Genomic DNA, 26,880 nt, shown 5'->3' with positions numbered 1-26,880 from the left:
GCGAATGTGCATGCTCAATTGCTAGGTCAACTGCGCCATCCCGGTTGTAGTCAACTGACATACATGGGAAATGATAGGTAGTCCCTCCTGGATCCCAATGCCAGTCGTGGCTTCCAGCATCCCTAGTGCCTAGAAACTCCTGCTAAGCTCCACCTGGGTCCACTACCATCTCCATAGTCCACTCCATTGGGTACCAACTCGGAATCTCTCACCACCCAATCCCAAGAGAGGGATCGAATGCACAAACTCTCACACATAGAACAACCCCAGCTTGCAGGTGTTGCACCCTGTGCAACTCAGGTCATCTTATTTCGCTATCTTGGTCAATACATACAATCTGACTAGGTAGTTTTGTCTCCCTCTGTCCAATGGGCCAAGGTAACCTAAGAGTGCTGCTAGCTCCGTCTGTGTATGCCCGAAGAGGGCTGCTCTCACGCTCCAACGTGCACTCTAGCTGCACCAGTAGGGAATCCAACTGCTCCCCAACGTGAGTCAATTTGGCCGTGGACTTTGCACAAACCACTCTCATGCCCTCCAGCTCCTCGTTTTGCTTCAAAATCACCTCTTGCACTAATGCGACCTTCCTTTTTAATGCTAGAAGGTCGGCCTGAAATTGATGGAATTGTCATGGGCATCTATCACCTGTAAACTTGGTCACTACTCTAAATACCTCAGCGATTGTTGGCATCTTGCCTAGGCATGCACAAATGGCTCTATGCGAGTAGGCTCTATCCTCTCCCCCAGGGTGTCAACTCGGGCTATCAAAGAGGTCTCTAATAAAGGGGACTCCTATGCCACACTGGGTATGTTGATGTGCTCCTCACCATCCTGTGGGCTCTCAGCATCATGCTCAACCTCCTCCTCAGGCTCCTGATATCTAAAGCCAGGTCTCCACCAACGAAAGCGCTCCCTGGTCTCACCCTCTAACCGTCTTTGTCCCGTGTGCTCCATTTCAAGAGATCTCGTGGCCTGATTTGGTCGAATTTCCCTACATGATGTAGATGGCTGAACCCCATGGCCTGCTCACCTCTAACGTCTTTGTTGTAAGGGTGAGGATGGGTTTGGTCTATGACCCTCCTCAACTGGGCCAACCTCTCATCGTCCCAATGAATTCTACCCCAAAATTTCTGCATACTAGATTTCCCTTGAGCCATGGGTTTGTTTCCGGTTTCACCCGTCACTGTGAACTCATACCCAAAGCTTCCATGATCTTCTGGCTAATTTCCCACAACTGGGCCAAGATCACACTCTGATACCACTGTAATGTTCCAAACTTAAATAAATAATGATATGCAAAGCAAAAACGATTTACAACGCAAAAATTTTAAACAATCAGTAAAGGCTCATAAAAACTCTGGAATTAAGCACCAACTGAGCCATTTTATTAATCAATGGAGCAAGTACAATAATATGGAGGAATGCACCTGGGCTTGCCTCAATGAAAAGCGTGACAGAACCCAAGTGATAATACAATGATCTCAAATGTTGGAAATGGCTGCTCCTCTAATGCTCTGCGCTACCTAGAAAACTTCATTGCCGCCTGGAAAGGGATTGCAAGAAACTCTTCATCCGACGCTCAGAAAATGATGAAACTTTAGCGACAAACTCCTTGGCCAAAACCCACAAAAACCCAGAAATGGTTTGGCTCGATTTGGACTTCTCAAAATCGACTCGCAAAGGCACTATTCAATCCCCAACAATTTTACACTGTCTACTGCAAAGATACGACTTAAAACCCCACCTTCGGTGCTCAAAAAATTATGAAACTTTATATTTGGGATCCTTGCCAAAAACGAAGAAAGGATTTTGGTTGGTTTAGACTTCTGAAATCGACCCCCTTACAAAATCGATGCTGGATTGGATGTCTTCTTTGAATAATTTCAAAAGTATCATTGTTTGTTTCGAGAATTTGTGAATGATCATCTAAGTCTTTGTAGTTAAGGTTGAGAAATTAAATAAGTTTTTGTCACAAATGCCAACAAGATGATAGATCCATGTTTTTGAACATGTCTGACATTCTCTAATTGTGCATAAAATCTAATCTATGGACTATTATAGACTCGGTTGTGGAGGAAGGATTGGTCCATTTCACGAATCTCATAGATCCGAAGGATGTTTTTTGAGTATGAGGCATATCTATACAAACTTACAAAGATCAACAAAGTTAGACGTCTATGGATCAAGAGGTATATATTAATTCTTGATGATCTTGTATCAAACTTTGATGCAAGGTTGAAAGACTTTTCAACATAGTGTTATATCGATGAAAAGAAATCCTGGAAGAAACCATCAAAGGACATATATGATAAATTTCTTCAAGGAAATATTGTGATATGAAAGCTATAACTACTATTTGAGTTGTAAGAGAGGATATTTGACGATCTTTTCTATGATTATTGGATGATCAGTTTTCAAAGAAGGAAATCACTATTATAACACCTTTGTTAAAGGAATCTTGATTACAATGGAAAAGAGGTTGAGTCCCTCTTTAAGATCAAAGTCATTTGCTGATCTAATATTGTCCCTTCGTAAGATGAATCTATTAAGGTCATATATGCCATTGTGAAAGACCTTGCATCCACTGATGGTATGGGTACTTGGATTCATTTCTTGCACATTAAATGAAGACCTAATTTATGTTGCTACAATGAGAAAGTAGAGTTGCTTGGACCAAGGACAACCTATGGACAAAACAACGACGAGTTTCATCACTAATGTAAAGTGCATGACAAATCTAGGGTATTGACATTTATTGAAAATCAAAGATTTGAAGATCCTTGTAAGCAACAAGGCTTGATAAGTAAAACCCTAGGGTTTATGAACAAAACCCTAGGATTGCTTACTTCCATTGAAAGAAGAAACACAAGCTCTTGTATGGAAGGAATGACATCAAGTTGTAGACAAAGTTGATTTGCAAGTTGGATGCAAAGAGGCTAAGATCAAGAGGGAGTTGACATGTTCTCAAAAGATAATTATTTTGTATTTCTCTTTCTTGATTATTACTATTATTGCCTCTTGTCTTTCCATATCTTGGTTTGTTGGATTTGTTCTTCCTCGGCCTCCTAGAGGGGATTGCAGGTACATAATGAAGGTTGCTAAGGCTGTGGCAATAGATGAAAATATTGGAAGAACAAAGTAAAGCTTGTTAAACACACATGGACAGCAAAGACAATATGAAAGATAAAGCATGCAATACATTTTTTATTAACAATGGATATACATTTATAGTACAAATATGTGACTCTTGGGTTTCAGATCCCAAGGTCTCTTGGACTCCTTTTGTCCATTCAACTTCCACACTAACCATTAGAATTAGGTGTCCAACATTCCCCCCCTTAATCCGAAGGGTTATGTATGAGTCCAAGAAGAGAGCTGTGATACAAAATGTGCAAAAAATGCATGGCAACACTAGGCTGAATGTGCTCTATGAAATGTTGGTAAAAAAGGGCGGTGGTTTAAGGATGACCACCAACACTGGAACGCTTAGTGCAGTTCCCGGAACTCTTCCAAAACTGGCAAGAAACTGAAGTTTTCTGCTAGAGGAAGTGATCCTATTGTTTTAAAGAGGGAAACCTTCAACCATAAAAGGGAGGTCTCACCCCGCATAAAAGGTAAAACTTCAACCTGAAAAGGGAAGTCTCAACCTGTGATGGTTTAAGGATAACCAACAACTCTGGAATGCTTAATGCAATTCCTGGAACTCTTCCAAAGCTGGCAAGAAGCTGGTGTCTTCTGCTAGAGGAAGTGTTCTCAATTGTGTTCCTGGAATGCTTCCGAAACTGGCAAGAAGCTGAAGTCTTCTGCTAGAGGAAGTCCCAGATTGCCAACTGAAGGCATGTTCAGGCATCTTGTCTCTGGCTACAACTTTGAAACTGGTGTGGCAGGTTGTGGCTCAGGCTCGCTTGATGTGGCTTTGAAGCTTGTAGATGACCATCATTTCCCCCCCTGTCAGATACAAGGTGAGAAGATGGAGAAAACTCGACTGCAAGACTGTTCAATATTCTGGAACAAGTTCTGACATGTGTTTGGAATATCTTCTTGGCTGTTGATGCCCATTGCCAAGAAGCGATCCATTCAAGATGAATCTTTGTTCTTGCAGGACGTTTATTTCTGAAGCATCTGTGTGAAGAATGGCTGGTTTTATGACAGTGCTTACATGGATGAAGATCAAAACAGTGATCTTTCAAATGGCCAACTCGGTCACAGTGTTGGCATTTCACGATCTGTTGTTGTTGTTGTTGCGGTGGAAGAGGAGTAGAATCTGGAACAGCTGAAACTGAACTGTCATAAGGAGCAGGTGAACTGTCATGAATGAATCCAGCACTCTGAAACTGAATGGGCTTGGCATAGTCTGGAATATGAAAGGACAAGTCCTTGTCATATCCAAGACCAGTTCTGTGCTTGTTGTGGACAAGCTGTTCCCAAGGTCTGATGATGGGCTTGGGAAGTGCAGACTGAGTTTCTGCATCTGTATATACAACTACTGCTTTATTTGAATGAACTGTAACATTATTAACATGCTGCTGATGGGTGGTTGTCTCAATGTTCTGAACAAAAACAGGTTCAGAATGGTGTCTATTTTGATGTAGCTCTTCTTGCTGTAGCTGTGATTCAAGCTGCAAAAAATCGATCTTTTCCTGTGCATTTTGTAGACATGTCTGAATTTCTGAAAGAGATCCTATGCTGATTTTTAATGTGTCATCAACAGTAGATTGTATAAGAGTTTTCATGAACTCTAATACTTCACTGATTCTGGCCATTTCTCTTCAATGTTAGGTTTAAAACTGATCACAATTATTACTTAGTGCAGAAAAGTAACCGTACACAACAATATCTTTTATAAATGTCAGCAAATGATTAGTGTGCAATATAAAAGATTACAATCAGCCCACCAAACTCTTTATGCAGCAGTCGAAATGCACTATAATGAGTTTTAATACCACAACTGGGGCAACAACAACTGCAAACTTGCTTGGAACTTGGATTGGATATTGGTGTGAACACAACAGTTGGAACCTTCGACGTACAACAAGGGTGATTCGTACAACAAAGAGACTAAAGGGAATTAGCCCCTTTCTGCACTATTGATTAGACTCAACTAGAAAGATTCTCAACAATTTACACAGGTGGAAACACGACCTCTTTTAACTGGAACCTTTCCCAAACAACCACAGAAAATACCTTATACAAACTAATCTCAATGTCATCTCTCAAGTATAAAAGTCTGGACACTATTTCAATGAGAGAATTCACATTTGAATTTTACACCAGCACCTTGCAGCAAATAAAGATTTGAACCCCTGACTCTATTGAACTGAAAATATCCTTCAAATCCAATTTTCAAATACACAATAATAGAAGCTTTGAAGAAGGCCGAGCAAGCAAAAACACGAACCCAAACCTTACTGCATTTTTATTCTCGCTGCAAGAAATAGATTCAGAGCCTGTGATGCGTATGATTACTTTGGTAGTTTTCACCAGCTAAAACCCAGTGTTCAATTATTATTGATAAAGAAGCCTCTTTGATTTGAGGTTGAATTTAATGGATGGATGTCAGCCTACAACATCCTCGTGAACACAAATTTAATAATAGGATCCCGAGCCACTGCCAGGTAAGTATCCACTACCCATACTGCGGCTTGAATACAGAGAAGAATAAGAACCTCCGCCAATATCAGCTCCACTGGACAAATACTCATTGGTATAGCTTGAATATGTTCACCCCTAAAAAGGACTTCGCCAGTTGCATACAACACATCTCTTTTGGGTCAAGCCATTATTGTTGGGAACCAAAATAACTCGAACAATGACAGACATAATAAAGTAACCATCGATATGCTAGCACGCAAGCATTTCAATTGATTCTGCATGTGCTTCAGAGCTTGGATTAACTGCTACTGATGACCCTAAAGTACAGTAATAATCTACTCGGTAGACGATGGATCAATGGAAATCTTCTTGGTAGGTGGAACATGCACGTTTAAAACACATTCAAAGTTCAAAATGATAATATCACTGCGTATTCAACATTCAAGTGTTAATACGACTGCGCATTCAAACGTTGTGACCTTGCCGTCAGCGCGGAGCGCCCAGATATGGATCTTTGATGTAACACGCAGCAAGTGTAACCAGAATCTCGTCCCCTCAGTCAACACTCAACTCCACTGCCACAGAACTTGACTGCGCCGTATTCCTTCGAATTAACAGGCCGTTCTACCTAATACGCACTTTCCAGATGCGGACTGTTATTTAGGAAGCTCTTTGTTGCCCAACGTGTTCTTAGTGTTTGCACTTGGAAAAACTCGCAGACATAAGGTCGGGAATCGACTCTTAGCAGTGTGCATCGTGTTTTTTTTTTGACATCTCAGTCTTGTGAGTCATTTTTCAAACGATTTCAACAGCTTGTTACGCATCAGGTACAGTCATAAAGAAAATGGGACAGTTATTCTGCTGTGTACAAGTGGAACAAGCAACAGTGGCTATGAAAGAGACTTTTGGACGCTTTGATAAAGTTCTTGAGCCAGGCCTCCACTGTATGCCATGGATTTGTGGGAGTAAAATTGGAGGCTATCTTTCCTTACGGGTACACAAGCTGGATGTGCGATGTGAGACAAAGACAAAGGATAATGTATTTGTGACTGTTGTTGCATCTGTGCAATACCGTGCCCTTTTAGAAAAATCAGTGGATGCTTTTTATAAGCTCAACAATACAAAGGAGCAGATCCAAGCTTATGTCTTTGATGTCATTCGGGCATGTGTCCCAAAGTTGAACTTGGATGCAGTTTTTGAGCAAAAAAAATGATGTTGCTAAAGCTGTTGAAGTGGAACTCGAAAAGGCTATGACAAACTATGGATTTGAAATAGTGCAAACTCTCATTATTGATATAGTACCTGCTGAAAAAATTAAACGGGCGGAAGCTGAAGCAGAATCAAAGTATTTGTATGGATTGGGTATTGCTCGTCAACGGCAAGCAATCGTTGATGGCCTTCGGGAAAGTGTACTTGCTTTCTCAGGCAATGTGCTTGGGACAACTGGTCTATTAGCCCAGTTCTTCAATGTTTCCTTTCATTCACATTAACAGCCTGGGGTGCAGGCCATCGCATTTCATTTCGATAAACCGCAGGCTTGCTGAAGAAGCTGAAGGTTACAAGGATCGAACATGGGACTCAACAGGACCGCACGCGCAACCGAGGTGTTCTGACAGGACAGAGCAGCGCATGCACAGGGATTAGGATTCTTCTGTTTGCCTCCAACGATTTACAACTGACAATTCCTCCAACGCCTCTGGCAACGTCCAGAAGGTATTATACAAGGAAGATATTATAGCAGAGCAGCGTAGCCTGAAAAAAGGTTGGTCAGAGAAGAGGGCGCAAATTTTTTTTATGGCAGAGAGCAGTTACAAGGAGCGTTGGGAGGCAAAGGAATCAACAGAGGCGTTATAACACAGGAGCGCATCAGCGTTGAAACGCTTTTGACACAGATCAGAAATTTCAGAACTAATTATTTATGACATAATGCACGCCGGCCCAAATAAAAGAATACAACCCCCTCAAGTTTCAGTTTTTAATGCACAGGAAACATGCACTGTATACAGTTCCACTCTCAACATAATACGCCACTTAATGATTTTTATATACCATAAAAACTTCCAAACATATACGAGTTCAACGACTTTCAACTAATTTGCAGAGATGGACCATAAAAAAGCTCATTAAGACATAGAAGCGTTGGTTTACATAGGCCACAAAAACAAGTGGCTTACACAATATTGAGAAGGTTATGAACGAACCTGGCTCTGATACCATGTTAAACACACATGGACAGCAAAGACAATATGAAAGATAAAGCATGCAATACATTTTTTATTAACAATGGATATACATTTATAGTACAAATATGTGACTCTTGGGTTTCAGATCCCAAGGTCTCTTGGACTCCTTTTGTCCATTCAACTTCCACACTAACCATTAGGATTAGGTGTCCAACAAAGCTTGCGACAAAAAGACTCGTGTTGAGAGATATTGTATTAGATGAGCAGCTCTGGACTCAAAGGGAGCAAATAGATCAACCCGATTGAAGTTTTTTTTGATCTATGTCGAAATAATTTTGGTGTGACTTCCAACATGAAGATTGCTAGAATTACAAAGCGAAGGATTGCCTCAGTAAGAGAGAGAACACTATGAAGTCAGACACCTTGAGCTTGAATTGATATTTGTTGAAGAGTGATGCTGATCCCAATCTGTACTATAAAGCTGTTGAGGATGAGCCCTTGATTTTTCTATATGTTGATGATATGTTTTTGACAAGGGTTGAGGACCTCTTTGTCGAGGGTAAGAGGGAGCTGATTTTTTATTTTTATTTTTTTAAATGGAGGATCTGGGTATAAGGCATTGGATTAGAAGTGTGAAAAAAGATTGGTGAAATCCTTTCTGAGATCCTTCTAAAATTTGGTATGATGGATTGTGAGTCAGGCACTCCCATGATGACAAATTTGAAGAAGTTGCAAGACTTTGATTTTGACTTGGTTGATCCTACTGATTGGCTCGTTAATCTATCTGATGCATGCATTTGCAGATTCTGATTGGGCTGGATGTTCTAAACACAGGAAGAGCACTTCAGTCTTCTAGATGTTTTTTTAGCCTGGATATTTGTCATGTCCCTTCTCAAATACATTTGTAACAGGGTGCTGCGACACAATTTTGCACAATTTTGGCTAAGGAAGAGAACCCATCATTTTCGACTTTGGGATTTAGGAGGCAATTCGACTTTATTTGGTTGCTAGTGGAATGTGGTGGCCACCCACATGGGAGTTTGAATTGCCCCATTCGAATAGCTTGGAGGGAAAGTCGAGTAGGTGGATGGAGGGGCCCACATGAGGCCAGGGAGGCCCAAGGAGTTATAAGGAGGGAGCAACTCTCATTTTGAATTCATTCTTACACCGAGCAATCAAAATTACTTGACTGTTCGCTTTGCTGTTTCGCTGAGTCAACCGACTGTTTAGCCACGAATCTCTCAAGCGAGAGATTCAACCTCTACTTCGGGGGACCATTAGTGCTCGCCCTAGAGAGGCAGTTCCATAAGTATTTCAGGAGTTCCGGGAGTGTGTTACAACACTAACATTCAGCCACAACAGGGAGTGTGTGCTTCTGGCTAGCTGGAGAATACACATGGGGAGTTTGGAGCTATCAATGATCAAGCATTTGGTGGGAGAGTTAGAGGATTGGGAGAGCAGCAAAGGGCCAACCTTTCTTGTGAGTTTTGGAGCCAATAGAGCCAACATCCCAGCAGTTCGAATTACTGGGCTTGGGGACAACGCAAAGGGCCAGTCCAACAATTTCGTGGAGCTAAGGAGCAGGTGCCATAGGCCGGAAGCCCATCCGGGAAGTCAGGGGATTGATAGCAGAGGTCATCCCAACACTTTGGGTCCATTTCCGGGAGGATTTACAGGTAGATTCCAGCAGGCTGAGTTTTGCAGTTGCAGCTGAAGTTGGGCTCCAAGGGGGTCGAATTTCCGAAGTCTAAACCAACCAAATTCCTTTCTGGGTTTTGGGCAAGGATCACACTCCTAATTTTATAGAATTTTCTGGGCAGATCTAAGGGGTCAAACAGGGGTCCCAATTGAGCCAGCAGCTAGAGGAGCCAAGGGGAATTTGGGCCAAAATTCTGAGGTCAACATTTGGCCAATTCCTTCGTGGGTTTTTCTGGGTTTAGGCCAAGGAGCAAGGAGCTGAAATCTCATAATTTTATGAGCACGGGAAGCAGTGATTCCAACGCTTCAAATTCAGCAGACAACATAGTTTTCTGGGGCAACGCAGTTCAGTTTGGTGCAGCAGTTGTAGTAGCCTTCAGTTTAGCATTTTCATACCTGGGTTTTGTCATGCTTGTCCATTGTGACAAGCCCAGGTGCAACATTCTATTTTACTATTGTATTTTTTCCTGAAGAAGTAATAAAATGGCTTAGTAGTTCTCTATTTCCATTGTTTCGTTTTCCTGATTGCTGGATTGTTTGTATGCTTTGTATATCACTTATATTCCTGTTTAGGAACATTACAATATCATGGATGAGTATGATGCAAACCTTTGTTGCACTTATCTCAGCTAAAGTTGAGTATACAACTAATTATTCATCCTGTTGTGAAGTAGTTTGGCTTCAAAAGTTGTTTGTTGGTTTATTTGATCAGGTGCTAGAATCGACTGTGATATATTGTGACAATCAAAGTTGTATGAATCTTTCTGAGAATTTGCTTTTTCATCAGAGGTTAAATCACATTGAAATCAAGTGTCACTATATTTGGGATGTTGTCCAAAGAAGAGTTGTGAGGTTCAAATGTTGATTTTGGGTAGCATTGGATGTGCTCTAGCCATGAAAATTGGTGGAGAGGCTAAGGCACATGAGATCTCCAAGATTGAAAATTCGTTTGGAGAAATTCCACACGGATGAAGAGATATTAAAATAATTAATATTTTTAATGGGTTACTAAGTCTAAACTTAGGAAAATAAAAATATTAATGTGTATTAATATACAATGGGTGAGAAAGTTCTAAGTGACGAGGATTAAGACAGTTCTAATCTTAGTCGTTGATTAAGGAGTTAATCTCGGCCGTTGAATCGTCAACAAGAAAAGTATAAGAGGAGGCTTGAGGGTCAGTTGGAGACACACCAAGAGAGATCAAGAATTCGATTTTCTGGGGTTGGGTTTGCTGAGGAAATCGAGTTAGAGATAAATTGCAGTGAGGGGCAGTTTAGCAAGGGATTTCGATCCAAGGCTGAAGAATACATAGCAGAGAGGTAGTGAAGTGTCAGAAGAGGCAACACAAGCTCAAGAAGCGCTGACACAGAGGCCTGAGGAGCTAGCACATAGGACATAGAGGGCCGTAGAGGCTGCCGTAGAGGATGTAGAGGGCTTCAGAGGCAGTGTTGGGAGATTTTGTGGGGTAGACTAGGAGTTGATCAGCAGATCCTGAGCTGGGAGAGGGTAACGTAGTTCCAGAGTAGTGCTTGGAGCTGCTTTCGCTATCCAGCACAAGGAACAATTAGAGTCACTGTGGGGTTGATAATCCTGTTGCTGATTTGCCAGAATATCTGTCTCCGGATAGAGGTACTACTGCCGAGGATATTGTCTGAAGGGTGAGCAATTTCTGGCACCCCAGTTGTATTCAAAAATTTGCTTAATAATACAAACCCTCTATATGCTGCACCAATTTTCCCGCATTGGGTTTTTCCGTGGACAATTGTCCAAAAATAACAGTGTCCCTTGTGTTTTTGTTTACTTCAGTATATGATTTGTATATCTGTGAAGGCTGCATTTGTGTTTACTTCGATATTTATGGAATTAAATAACTTGCTAATGTAAAGAACAAGTAGGAGACAGTGAACCAGAAATTGCAGTAGGGGTTTCTCATGTGTTAGATTAAGGAATTTTCACATGGTATCAGAGTGATTGCCGATCATAGGCGACTGAAGACACCAATCGAGAAATCTAAGAATTTGCAGCAGAAAAGCCGCTGTCCCGAGAGACAATGCTGTTCCAGAGCTAGAGACGCAGAAGGAAGGACGCAATGTAGAGAAGGTGACGCAAATGCTCACACAGTGCCTGCGGCAACACTCTGAGCCAGGTGAAGATGGTGCAGTAGCTGGGAGGAGCCCAAGCAGTAGCTGTGTTAGCTATCCAGGCCAGTGCAGAGGCAGCGGAGGGCAGATCAGACCTACGTAGTGCCAAGTCATCTTTCTCAGCCAGGAAGGATTGACGCAGTGGCCAAGAGGAGCTAATCCATCTCTCATTGTGATTGTGCAGAGCCAAAAGGGCTCAAATTCTTTAGTTTCCAGGGCTAAGGGAGCTAAGCAAATTTTGATATGTGGAGCTAGTGATGCTGTTTCTGTGAGTGCAGAACAATGTCTAAGGAGACTGAACCAAGGTAGAGGGAAGTACTACCTCGATAGATTTCCAGCCAAGAAATATTGATCCGGGTTGCAGCGGTAAAGGAGGATTGGAGAGGAGTGATTCGACTGTTGGCCAGAGGATTTCTGAGAGGGAAATCAAGACTCATAGGGAGTCTAGAGAAGAGGAGCAAAGATGGCATTGAACGGATTGAGGGATCAAGACAAATTGGACGGGGCTTCCAATTTTGTCATCTAGAAGGTTAGGATCTTGGAAATCCTGGATAAACATCGCATCAAGGACTATGCCTTGAAAACCGTAGCTGTTCCAGTTGACCTGAATGCAAATGAGAAGTATGAGGAGGCTGAGATGAAAGCAAAATGCATGGTTCTATATGGGGTCAAGGATTATGTCATACCACATATTGCTGAGAAGAACACAACAAGGGAGACATGGCAGACGCTGACCACCTTATACCAGGGCTCTTCCGTGCAGTGGAAGATGTTATTAGAGAATCAACTGAGGTTATATCAGATGCAGAAACAAGAGGAGATAGATCTGTTCCTTCTCAGGTTGCAAGGAATTCCTATCCTGCTTACTTCTGTGGGGTCTACATCGGATCCAGAGTTTATGGTCAGGATTACTTTGAATGCAGTCTCCGAGGACTAGAGACGTTTGATCAAAGCATTTTGGGCAGAGCGACTCTCCCCAGTTGGGAGGTGATGTGGGCAACTCTTCGACAGGAAGAGATCAGGAGGTTGATTAAGGCGGGGAGTAGCAGTAAGGGAGTTAGAATCAATAAAGAGGAGGAGGATGCAACTCTAGCATCTGTGGGACAACAAGGGGTTCAAAAGAGGAAGAAGAAAAACATATCCAAGGTCAAGTGCTTCAACTGTGGGGTGTTGGGGCATTATGCCTCCTGGTGCTTGAGGAAGAAAGGCAAGGGAGAAGCTTTCGACTCAAACGCTGCTCCAGCAAAGGCGGAGAAAGATGTTGAGACTGATGACGATTGTGCCATGAGTGCTCATGCGCCTCTAGAGAAGAGTTGGGGAGACATTGAGCTGTAGTCAAGAGGACTACAAAAGAGGGGTAGGATCGTTGAGGTGCCCAAACTCTTGGATCACATACGGCTACGAGAGCCGTTAATGACAGTAGCATGATGACCGATGTTGGGTGGAGCCAAGTGTGATGGAGTGGCAAGGTAGTGCTAGAGTGCAGAAGTTTGTAGTAGCATAGTGGAGGTTGCAACAGTGTGAGAGGCAGATAAGAGGTTGCAACAACACAGTGGCAGCAAAGGGAGCACATGATAGCAATAGTGGTAGCTTCAACATCACAAGGCTTCCAGACTGATGAGGATGTCAGTGCTTTGGGTGAAGTCAGTTACTTACTTCTCGGTAACCGAGTTGCGGTGTAACAGTTAGTAGTGGTAGTGCTATGGGCAGCATGATGCAACATGTTGAGAGGGAGCTACAATACAAATGTAGTAGTGGCAGTGGGAGTGACAGTGTTATGGGCAACAGTACAAGAAGCAATAGTGTAGTGGATGTGGGGCAGCAGGCCAAGCATCAACACAGAGGACCGATGCGGAGGATCAGTGTGATGCTTCTACGGTGAAGCATTGCTAGAGCACATTCCTCGCTAAGAGGGAGTGTTGATTTTGGGTAGCATTGAATGTGCTCTAGCCATGAAATTTGGTGGAGAGGCTAAGGCACATGAGATCTCCAAGACCCAGAAATCGTTTGGAGAAATTCCACCCGGATGAAGGGAGATTAAAATAATTAATATTTTTTATGGGTTCCTAAGTCTAAACATAGGAAAATAAAAATATTAATGTGTATTAATATAAAATGGGTGAGAAAGTTCTAAGTGACAAGGATCAAGCCAGTTCTAATCTTCGCTGTTGATTAGGGACTTAATCTTGGTTGTTGAATCGTCAACAGGAAAAGTATAAGAGGCTTGAGGGTCAGTTGGAGACACACCAAGAGAGATCAGAAATTTGATTTTTTGGCGATGGGTTTGTTGAGGAAATCGAGTCAGAGATTAGTTGCAGTGAGGGGTAGTTCAACAAGGGATTTCGATCCAAGGCTGAAGAATACATAACAGAGAGGCAGTGAAGTGTCGGAAGAGGCAGCACATGCCCAAGATGGGATGACGTAGAGGCCTGAGGAGCCAACGCAGAGGATGCAGAGGGTTGTAGAGGTTGACGTAGAAGTCGTAGAGGTTGACACAGAGGACGCAGAGGGCTTCAGAGGCAATGCTTGGAGATTCTGTGGGGCAGATTGGGAGTTGATCAATAGATCCTGAGTCGGGAGAAGGTGACGCAGTTCCAGAGAGGGTGACACAGTTCCAAAGCAGTGCTTGAGCAACTTTCGCTGTCCAACACAAGGAACAGTTAGAGTCACTGTGGGGTTGATCATCCGGTTGCTGATTTGCCGGAATATCTGTCTCCGGAGAGAGGTACTATTACCAAGGATATTCTCTGAAGGGTGAACATTTCTGGCACCCTAGTTGTATTCAGAAATCTGCTTAATAATATAAACCCTCTATATGCTGCACCGATTTTCCCGCATTGGGTTTTTTTGGAGATGATTGTCCAAAAATAATGGTATCCCTTGTGTTATTGTTTCTGTTTACTTCAGTGTATGATCTGTATATCTGTGAAGGCTACATTTGTGTTTAATTCGATATTTATGCAATTAAATAACTTGTTAATGTAAATAACAAGTAGGAGATAGTAACCTATAAATTGCAGTAGGGGTTTCTGATGTGTTAGATTCAGGAATTTTCACATCAAATACATTTCTATTGATGAGCAAGTTGCTGATGTTTTGACAAAGCCACTATCTTGGATGAAGTTTGCTTGCTTTTGTGAGAAGCCTGGAGTGGCTGAGAATTCCTCTTGTAGAGAGAGAGAGCATTGAATGTATAACATCATGATAATAACAATATTCCTTGGGCTTGGTTGAGAAACCATGGTTTATGGTTGGGAAGATTATCCCAATTACTCCCTTATGTCATTTAGTTTGACTGAGAAACCATTATGGTTGGGGAGGTTGGTTCTGAGGCTTGAGTGTTACCTTAGGTCATTATGTTTGACTGCGAGACCAGTGGGTTTGGTCGGGGACACTAATTTTGATTTTTCTCCCTTAGGTCCTTATGTTTGATTGAGAGTATATAGTCAAGGAGTTTGATATCGAGGTAGGGATTTCTCCCTTAGGCCATGGACCGAGAGACCTTTGTTTATGGTCGGGGAGATGGACCTTGTGTACTCTCTTATGTCATTGGGTTTGATCGGGAGACCGTTGTTATGGTCGAAGAGATTGACTTTGATTACTTTCTTGGGTCATTGTGCTTGACTAAGAAACAATTTCATATGGCTGGAGAGTTTTGCCTCATGAACGATGTTGATTGATCGCATGGTCAATTGGGTTCTTTTTCTAAGCTTCTTCTTGATTAGAGGACAAGTACACCAACTTCATTCTACCAGCCACACATGCTCCTTTCTTTTTATCATCATGTAATCAAAGAACTTCAACCTTTCAAATCTTCATTTTTTCATGAACATCATTCTTTCTTATCTGTTACTATTCTTACAACTCCCTCTTTCCATTATGCTCATTATCAAATCATCTTCAATTATGAGGTAGGTGAACATCTTCAACATCTTGGAGATTATGTATTTGCAAATCTTCAACAAGTAAAACCAAGTACAATTATGCATGAGCATTAAGTTAAATAGGGTTAGCATGCTATTATAATGGGAGCATCAAAATAATCAAACCTTATATGTCCAAAACCTAAACCTAGTTAGGTCCACAATCAGCAAGGGTTACATCTTTCGTACCCTAGACTTTCACATCCATCTATGCTAGGGTTTTTGTTACAAACCCTAGAGTCCACCATCAAAACTAAACTTTTAGACATTAGAAACAACATTCAATTATAATGAAAGCATTTTATATCTAGGGTTACATTAATCATGTCCTAGAACCTTATATCAATCTCTACTAGGGTTTTTGTTCGAAACCCTAGATACAAACATCAAATCATTAATGCTAGATATTCAACAATCTTACCAAGCTAGGGTTTTAATTATACAGAAGCACATAAACCTAGGATTCATTCCTAGGATCTTTCATTAAGGTTTTTATCATAAACCCCAATTCAATAAACCCTAAAAATATAGGGTTTCATCATATATCCTAGAGTCTAGACATCCTAAAAAGCTAGGGACTCATATTAACAAACCTTAAACATCAAGAGATTAGGATTTCATTATATATTATAGACTTTATCAACAAACCCTACATAAACTAGTGATTCATCATACCCTAAGCATCAAAAGGCTAGGGTTTTATAGTGAAACCTAAAGGTTAGGGTTTTACCAAAATAAACAAAAGATAGAATGTGTGACAAGGGTTGATTTGATAGAGAAATTAATCACCCTAACGATATGTAATCTTAATGATTCTATAGCCAATCCTAGACATGAAAGAGTTAGTAATATAGAGAAAATTTCAAAATGATTGTACCTTTTAATGAAGAAGACTTATTACAAATCTTTTAGATACTTTGATTTGCTTCTTTTACAAACCTTTTATGGTTTCCTTATTGAAGGGCTCCCTCTGAATCATGACAACATCTTCATGGTCATATGAGTCAACTTTTATTCAAGGATCCAACTCGATTTACCAAGTCATCATTCTTGATATATACTTGCAATATTCCTTTGACAAGCACAACCAAACTATACAAGAACAGTAGACTGATAATTATCTAGGGTTTCTATTACTCTTTTAGAGAATGAATTCCAAAGGATTTTGAGTACGAACCTTAGCTAGCTCTAGGGTCATTATGTTAAAATCTAGACATTCAATTTCATTCTTGCTAAGGATTTCCATAGTACTTAGTAACCCTAGAGATTATGAGATAGGGTTTCTAAGAGGGAATAAACGAATGGAGTTTACATATGTACTATCTAGGGTTTACAACTCCTAGATATAAAGAAATCAGGCCCTAGGATCATACAAGCAATAAAATCCGAAGAAATTAGATTCAAATGAACATGTTATACATACCTCAAAAATTACGTACCTTTGTCTTCGATTGAATTTATTGCTCTCCTTGCAATCTGTAGACATATTGTTAGATTTGAGACTCAAAGAACAAAACAATATTTACTTGATGACTTCAAGTTGGTCTGCTTTCTCTTGACTATCACTGTAACTTTTCTTTTGTAACTAGGCTCGTTCCGACAAGCTTTAATGACTTGTATATGAATTTGAAGTTGATCCTCCAAATTGGGCTACTGATCATATACTTCTTGAATAGTCCTTTTGTTAATTTTAGTTAACAATGGTATGTTCTATGCTTAACACAATTACTGCAATGTCCTTTAGTAGCCCAATGACAATCTTCAATTTAAATTTCCAATAGCAATCATATTAAAAATAAATCACATGACAATAATTGTAGATAGAACATGAATAACAAAATGCAGAAGACAAGCCAAGACAAGAGAACATCAGGTTTGGTAGATGCCAGGGAAAACCCCAAGATGGGGAAATCCCTTTGATCAATTCTTCTTATTATTATATTGAATGCTCATCATAGAGAGAGTACAAAAAGTCAAAATTGACTTGCTAAATCAAAGTCAAAACAACCCTGTCAAATCTGTAGTCAAATTTCGCCCTAACCAGAAAGTCAAAGATCGTCAACGCAACAATAAAACATCCCCTTTGCAGCTCGGTCTAAGGCAGTCAAACTCGGCCTCCTTAGCTGGTCAAAGTCAGCCCAAAGCTGTCATCAAAACAACAATCAAACTCGGTCAACTTGAAGTCAAATTTGAGTTCAAACAAGCCTGCGGTCAATGCAGGTCAAGGTGCCCATATATTATCGATTTTTGTGCCAAACAACACGGCTCGCTAAAAACGAAATATTCCCACAAAATTGAAGTCAAAGGAGGAGTCAAAGTGTATGGTCAACGCTGGTCAAACCCTGCAACAACTCTGAAATGTCGGCCCTGTAATTTGCCCATAAATTCGTCCTCCTTTCTAGCTACACGTGTGAGATGAAGAGCTTCCAAATAGTTGTGCAAACCAATTAGATGAGGAGAGAGAAGAATGTGTGAGTGAGTGAGATGCCAAATGAGGTTCAAGGTCAATTATATTTATACAAGTCGTTGAGGGTGAAGTGACATGTCCACTGGGCTTCATGAGCTTACATGATGATGTGGCCGACCTTGACAATTTGCACGTGTGGGCTTGACTTCAAAAATATATTATTCCCTTGTCCAAATTTGATGACCTTTAGGTTGCTTTTGGTTTTCTCGAAAAGAGGAATTCAATGCAATAATCATCTCCATCAAATGAGTTGTCCAAAGTAGAATTTGGCCCTAGTTGGTCATTTTAACATTCCCTCTCAACTAGGGAGAATTCCACCTGCCAATCCATCCATCATCATGCCATCCTGTCATCATGTACCATCTCTGTCTCAACTCTGCTGAACACTGATATAAATAATGAAGAAGAATTGATCAAGAGCGAGTCCCAAGACTTTACCACTCTCCACTAACCAAAGTCAATCCAGGGGTAGAACCCTGAAACATAAAAACTGATAGCTTGTTGACTTGAATGTAAAAATACACAAGAGGTATTTGTAATAATAATTTATTATATATAAAAAATGTATAAGTGATGAATGTTACAATGAGGACCCACATATATATACCTAAGCAGGTGTCCTTTCGTGATTGGGCATGTCTTTTAGGCATGCCTTTTCACTTAACTTAATGACTATTTAACCTAATCAATATTTGATTATTTAATATTTACATTTATTTTATTTATTTACTTGTTATGAATTATATTCATAACATAGCCCCTTCCTTCAAAAGCTTTGTTCTCAAAGCTATATTGCTAACAATTTCTTCATCTTGTGTTTGTAATCTTGGCATATGCAATTTGCTGTCACTAATTTACTGTCACTGGTAGCTCAGATTATATAATGCGCTAGTAATTCTGTTTTGGACCCAGGGTGTTATATCTTCTTCTTCCTTTTTTTTAAATGTTGTCTTAAAGCTAGGGTTTCTTTATCTCCATTTTTTTTTAAATACGGATATATATATTTTTAATAATTTTAATTATCTCTATATATATATATATATATATATATATATATATATATATATATATATATATATATAAGTTTTATATAATATATATATTAACCTAAATATTTAATCGAACGTTATTATTATGTTTTTAAGTTACATATATATTTATTTTTATATATAACTTAAGTCCTTTTTACTGACCCGTCAAAGATGTGACCGACATTTTCTGTCATACATAACCTAAACTTAAGTCATTGGTTGAAGCGGTGGGTAACAACGATCGAACATGGCGGTGGGTAACAGTGATCGAACATGGTCGAATTTTAAGCGGAAATATATATACTACTGATCCGACGTATGTCATGACCATTAACCGATGCGATGTATCAAACGGAAGGTGACCACAACGTTTGACTAGCAGCATGTTTATTCCAATCCAGTTGTCGTTTGACCATGGAGCCTTCATGGCCTCGAATAACAATGACAATTGGAACTTGCAACAAAACCCGCATTGCTTTGATCTGTTCGACTGATCCATTAACCTGCGACAAACGAAAATAAAACGCTGACGTAACTGAACCCTTGCTGGGGACCCAACGTTTGACCAGGGGGACAGCTTGTGACGGTGGCAACAACCCTTGTTTATTTCTAAGTTGCAGGAAACGTGGCCCTAGGGGTCGTTTCCTCCCGGGAAACGAAACGAAACGCGTTTCCGCGTACCGTACGGCCTGGAAACGCGTTTCCGGCCGTACGACTACGTTTCCCGAAACGGAAACGTGGCTGTACGGCCGGAAACGAGTTTCCAAGCCGTACAGCCCGCGTTTCCCAATTGAATTGTGTTTTTTTTTAATTTTTTGTTGTTTTCAAATTTGTTTTTTAATTTTCTAGATGTGTGTCTAAAGTTATAAAAGTGAATTTTTGCCCTAGTGTTGACATGCAGTTCATGGTAATGTTAAATTCTTAAAGTAAAAGTGATATTCTCCTTTATTTTTCATTTTCATCCTTTTACTTAAATTTTTAACATTACCATGAAATGACTCAGGATGTTTGAGAGTGGTTTCGCCCTCATTGGATTTCATATGGAGAAAGTAGAATTTTAGATCTCACTCAAAATCCAGCAGACTTATTTGTTTTTCAGGATTTCAGGATTGGGGGGATTTCAATGTTTCCATTGGATTTTATCATGTACTAAGGTATGGAACTTGTATTTAATCAATAGAATCAAGCCCTCTATGCAGGGGAAACTCCCAATAATCAGGATCATGTAGGGTACTAGGGTATGAAACGTGTCTTTAATCAAGAGCACTAAGGTCGTTCGACTATGTAGGAGGAGACTCCCAATACAACAATGGTCCTTCTAAAGAATGGGATGTGGATGCAGAAAATCCTGATTTGGATCTCTCTCTTGCAGCCTTATAGTCTTTATTGTACTTGCAACCTCATATATTAATATAAATAAAGGCTGATTTTGAGATTTGGATATCTAATAAAGGTTGCTTTTGGATATTCCGATATTTTTATTTTCATTATGTGATCATTCATGAGTAAATGTGATGTAAATTAAATCTTAATGTTTAAGTGTAATAAATTATAATGTATCATTTATGCTTTATGATTGCACACACACACACACACACACACACACACACACACACACATATATATATATTTAAATATTTTCTATATATATATATATATATATATATTCGCGTTTCCCCGTTTCCAAAATTTGGGGAGGTCGCATTTCGTATCGCTTCCCGTTTCGGAAACTCGTACCCGTTTCCCCGTTTCGTGCAACTTAGGTTTATTTATTAACAACGAATGCATCGAGAAAATGGAACGCAGATTGAAGTTGGGGTTTACACAAGGTTCGGAGCCGAAGAAACCCTGACCCTTTGCAGCTGATCTGCTTACATTTCTGCCAAATATTGCAGAGATCGACTATAATATTTACCGTGATGCAGCAAACAGTGGGACCCTTTGTACACACCGGTCGTCCAAGAAGAGCAAGAATAATATCAGCTTGTCCATCTAGTACAATTTTGAATGCACCATATGCTTGTTCAAGATCACCTTTTGCTAGAAGCCGCTGGCCTTTTCCAAACCAAGTAGAAGGTTCATGTTTATCAATTTTGGAAGCCTTATTATAATAATGGGTTGCACGGATGGCAAACTCTTCCCTTTCTCTCTGCTTTGTCTCAATTCTACCACTTGAATTGAATTCTCAGTTGAGATAAAGTCCACAGAAGTTTTCATTGGAGCACCCTCAATTGAATCAGTGTTGTCTTCCTTGAGTATTCTTTCAAACTGATTCTCAAGTCTGTTGTCAATGGGCCAAATCTTATACAAGAAATCTCGTATCTCCACAAGACGAGCAATCATAGGATGATTTCAGACAAAACCGCCTTCTGCTTTTAAAAGTAAGTAGAAAACAATGGATTGGCAATAGCACAACGACAATAGCTGCTTCACCTCCAGATAGTTCATGCCTTCTTTGGTTACATTTTTGTTACCTTTCACCTTCTGCAGTAGAACCTGAACAATTTTCAGGTTATCAAGTCCATCCTTAAATTCTAATAGCAGTCCCACTAACTCTGGAGCATCACTCATTACAACTTCCATCTGCTGCTCTTTTGTTAACACATTAATATTCTTCTTGACTTCCTCAAATGCTACAATTTTACCATCATCAATATCTTTGCCCAGTTCTCTATCTGAAGTTTTCTTTGATTTCCTCCTTTCAAGCCCCCCTTCATGTCGCTTCACAACCTCCTGCAGGGTTTCCTCATGGGCATCTAAATCGACATTTCTTTCGTCTTCCTCATCCTCATCTAGACCAAGGTCTTCAAGACGAAGTGATTTTGCTTTTTTCTTTGCAGTCTTAGTACCTCAGCCTCTTCAACTGCCGGTAGCTCATCATCACTAGATTGGATCTCATAGTCAATATTATCAGCACTATAATATCGGTTTTTTCCTTTGCCCCATGCTGCTTTCCTTTCTTCCTCCTGTTCATCAATTTCTTCTTCCATTAGCTGTGCAACCTCATTTAATTCTTCATCATCAAAATCATCTATATAAGGAATTGGAATGGGCCTTCCATTGGGAGCGCCCTTACTGCCCTTTCTCTTCTCCTTGACTGAGTTTTCTTCAAGGGGATATTTTGCATTGTCGTGCTCTAGTAAGGATACCAACTCTTTTTGGATCACTTCATCGACCTGCTCAATGAAATTTGTTGGTGCAAAAGAATCTTTATCATGACCACTTATAAAAATTTCACATTGCTTTTGTTCCTTCCCATCCTTTAAGGGAAAAGGCATGTCATTAATTTCATGTTCGTCATATTTTTCAGCTTCTTCAACAGTCTTCTGGCTAGCAGGCTCATCTTTATCTTTAAGAACACCTATATTCTCATCATAATCTGGAATTGTCATAACTTGATTTTTTGCAGAATTTAGTGCTTCTTCATGAATAATTTCTGGAGATTCATTTTTTTCTTCCTTGCTTTCACTTACAGTCGTCACGTATCCACTTTGATTTTTGGTTTCATTCATGTTACTGCCCATTGCCCTTGCTGCCTCTATTGACAAAGGTTTTGTTATTTCTTTAGATATAATAACAACAACCTCATCATCATCATCTTCATTTGGATCATCATATTGATCATTTCCTGCAACATCTTCATTTTCAACATTATAATCATCTAATGCTTCACCTTGTTTCTTTTCACCATCGCTATCATCTTCCTTATTATTGATTTCCTTTCGACATGCTTTAACTTCTGCAAATGATTTTTCTAAACGCTGAAATGCTTCTTGAATTTTACTAAACTGCTCAACGCATTCAGGATGTGAACGTAATGGCACATTGTGCGGCAAACAATGTTCAAAGACCTGCATGATTATATTGTGCGCCATGGCTCTGATACCACTGAAACATAAAAACTGATAGCTTGTTGACTTGAATGTAAAAATACACAAGAGGTATTTGTAATAATAATTTATTATATATAAAAAATGTATAAGTGATGAATGTTACAATGAGGACCCACATATATATACCTAAGCAGGTGTCCTTTCATGATTGGGCATATTTTTCAGGCATGCCTTTTGACTTAACTTAATGACTATTTAACCTAATCAATATTTGATTATTTAATATTTACATTTATTTTATTTATTTACTTGTTATGAATTATATTCATAACAAACTCCAATCAGACTTGATCCCATATCAAGTTGTTCAACACCAAGCATCCTAGAAATTGGGAGTACGACAATACACGATGCATCCATTTGTAGTGCTATGGTCCCTATCCTCTTTTCCCAACTCATTTGTCAGATGAGAGGTACTTCCCATGAGTTCCCAGACTACATGGGTAGGATGTACGTTGGGGCATCCTTAGGAGAAGATGAACCACTCATCCTATGCATATATCGTCAATCGTAGGGGAAGGTGAACCACTCACCCTACACACGTGTCATCAATCGTAGGGGAAGGTGAACCACTCAGCCTACACACATGTCAGTGATCATGGGGTATCACAAGGGAATGTGAACCACTCACCCTGTACACAACGTACCTATAGGGGAAGGTAAAACACTCACCCTATGGTTGCTCATAGCTCCAAGAAGTACCCCAAGCCCCTGAGATCTCTCAAAGCTCAATGTCCAACTCAAGCGGGACCCTCACGGGAGTGTCCTTCAATGACTCCAAGTCTCTCTCAGAAGGCTAAGAATTTGACTTTCCCCAAGGGCTTCGTGAGGATGTTTGCAACTTGCTCACCAGTCTCGATACGTTGGAGCCTTATTGCTCCCCATTGTACCATATCCCAGATGAAGTGGTTCTGATATTAATGTGTGTGGAACGGTCATGGAACACGGGATTCTCTGAAAGGCGAATCCCACTTTGGTTGTCGCAATAGATCACGGTGGTATCCAGGATGTGCTCAAATAGCTCACTAAAGAGCTTCCTCAAACAAATAGCTACACAATAGGCCATACTAGTTGCAATGTATTCAGTGTCGACGGTGCTTAGAACAACCGATTTTTGCTTCCTTCTTATCCAAAAAATTGAAGCAAACCCCAATGAGAAGAAACATCCTGATGTGCTGTTTCGATCCACCACACTTCCATCCCAATCAGCATTAGTATATCCATGTAGCCTCAAATTATCGGCAGTGTATCTCAGCCCATAGTTGATTGTGCAACAGAGATATCTTAAGAGCTTCTTAGCAGTAATCTAATGTATGTGATGAGGCTCAACCATAAATTGACTCAATCTATTCACAACAAAGCATATGTCCAGATGAGATTTTACCAAGAACATCAGCCCCCCCACAAGTTGTCGATATTCAGGAGGGTTTGCCAATTCGGGCCCAACAACACTTCCACATAGCTTCTTGAAGTTGAGTTCCATCGGAGTAGACACAAACTTGCAATCCACCATCCCACATCTCTCTAGTAGCTTCACAATGTATTTTCCTTGAGAAAGGAAAATCTCACCTGGATTTTGCCATTCCTCCAGGCCTAGGAAGTAGTGCATCAGTTCTAGGTCTTTCATCTCAAACTCGGAAGTCAACTCCCTCTTGTATTGATAAATGAGAGGGTATGCACCTGTCAGAAAGAGATCATCAACATAAAGGACAAAAATGAGAGGCATGTCCTTTTCAACCTTGAAGTGTAAGTTAGGATCATGTTGTAGTGGCTACAACAACATTCCAAATTTTGCCTTAGCTTCATTTGGAGCCTCCCAACCAACTGTCCTTAGCAGCATGTCTTGCAGTGCCAAGTACATAGGCTTCAACTGAGTTTCAGTAGCTCAACAGCTTGTGCATGTCAACTTGTTTGTCTCCCACCTGCAGGCTATCATTCCAGGCTTAGGCAAATCTCTTGCTGAGATGCCCCCTTTGAAAATTGCGCAATTCTGGAGGGGAACCAACCTTCCCTACAGAAATTGTGCAATCCTGCTGGGCTGCCCGCTGAGCTGTAGAATTACGCAATCTAGCCAGGCAACCCTCCCTCAGGAAAATGCGCAATCTAGCCCAACATTGGGCTTCAACTCAGAAATTGCGCAATTCTGGGAATCAGTGAGCCGTTGACCCCAGAAATTGTGCAATGCCTGAGGGACAACCAGGCTTGCTTAGCCCAGAAACCATGCAAATCCCTTTCCTAGGCTTGTAGACTACTGCATCTGCCTTTAGGTCGACCGGTCCCCTTCGGGACTGAGCTATCTTGACTTGCATGCACTGCTTTTCCTGAAATAGCAAAAGGGCAACATGCAAAAGGCATCCCTAGATTTTAGGGATCTATTTTAGCAGCTGGAGGTTACATGCAAAGATCATTTAGAAGCCTCCCGCCAAGTGTCGCTTTTTCCTAGATTTGTGGCATGCACTTCATAACCTCAATCTTATCAAAACTTATGTATCGGACGCTGCAGAGCTGATCCCTTACATCGATCTTGCAGCGCTGACATCTCACATCGCATTTAGGAATCTTCGGCACATTCAACTCAACTGTTTTAGGGTAATTCTGCTTTTCATGTCTTGTGCTGCGTTTTTGTCGCTTTTTGTATTTCGCTTTGTGTAAGTGTTGTCTGCTTGATTTCAATGAACGCTTGCTGTTGTTTTGATGCATGTTAGCTTGTAGAAGCACTGTTTCAGTTTTTCTTTGCATCTCACTGCTGTTGCATGCACGACACTGTTTCTGCACTGACGGTCGCCATTGCGGCGAGTCGCTTCACACACATGCTCGCTTTCTCGTTTTCTCAATCTTGCACTCACTGTTTACATGCATGATCATTTACTCTTGCTTACACTCAGTCTCGCCATGCATCTAAACCTTTTCATGTTTTCAGTCGCCCGTTGGCAGGTTTGCGCTGCCTTGTCTCGGACCTTGCCTTGCCCAGACAACGATGCACATTTCTGCAAGTGAAGGCTCAACTTTCCCTCCAGAAACTGCGTAAACCTCACTAGCACTGACCTCCAGGCTTGCTCTGCGCAATTTTGGGAGGCAGTGCCCTGTTGACCCAGAAAATTGCACAATGCAGTCCCTGGGCTTGCATGTCACTGCTGACTGAAATTGCGCATTGCGTAGTTTCAGTCCTCGGCATGTTAGACTAGACTGTGCGTTGTGCAGTTCCAACAGTCAGTCAGCCTCCTGACAGCCTAGATTATGCCTTGCGCAATTTTGGCAGTCAGTCTCCCAGCCTCCTGGTGAAAATTGCACAATCTTCACAATCAATCACACAGGTATGTTGCATGACAACCCTCCAATTTGTTTTGGTTTTCAACTGACAAATTGCTCACCATGAGTGTTGCTATGTCTCCAAGTATCACAGGTGTTCGTCTGCCTCTCAACAGTACATGTACAATGGCCTCCAGGAGAGCAGAGTCGAAGGACACTGTTGAGAGTGCAACTGGAGATACAATTGAGCAAGTGTCTATGAGCTTGCCTATCTATGAAGACACCAAGCCATTCATAGACAAGGATATCAAGATGAAATGGCAGCAACATTGTAGCGAGCAACACCATCAGCAGTAGCAGAGGGTAGTAGACCTGTGTGTGACAAATGCAAGAGGAAGGTTGTTGACAACGCAGAGGTGGAGAAAAGTTGCAAGTTCAAAGCAGATCCACTCATGATGAAAGCAGCTTTGGAGATTGAGGCTATGAGGCGACAACGTGATAAGAGGATCGCACAAAGGCAGAGAGAGAAACAAGGAAGGAGTTGTAGGTGTTGAAGCAACAACTCAGTGAAGAATAGAAGCTGCACAAACAAGAGAAGGAAGTGAAACAGGAACAGGTACAGCAGGAGGCACAACATGCACAGATTGATGAAATTGCGCTCATATAGGTTATGGACCCATCCCAGCAGCTGGCATAGAGAAGACA

At 40.8% G+C, this 26,880-nt stretch overlaps 1 protein-coding gene and 1 pseudogene across 3 annotated transcripts in view; both read left to right on the top strand.

Annotated features, from left to right (window-relative positions):
• Positions 1-26,880, top strand: part of TKI1 (TSL-kinase interacting protein 1) — a 239,670-nt gene that overhangs the window by 198,771 nt on the left and 14,019 nt on the right. The window lies entirely within an intron of this gene.
• LOC149205303 (hypersensitive-induced reaction 1 protein pseudogene) lies at positions 6,177-7,079 on the top strand (annotated as a pseudogene).

Source organism: Pinus tabuliformis, chromosome 1_2, assembly GCF_031772625.1.
Source record: "Pinus tabuliformis cultivar Carrire ecotype Pingquan chromosome 1_2, CPIR1, whole genome shotgun sequence".
Taxonomy (NCBI): domain Eukaryota; kingdom Viridiplantae; phylum Streptophyta; class Pinopsida; order Pinales; family Pinaceae; genus Pinus; species Pinus tabuliformis.
Note: the sequence above shows the minus strand (reverse complement) of the source record. Positions and strands in the feature narration are given on the sequence as shown.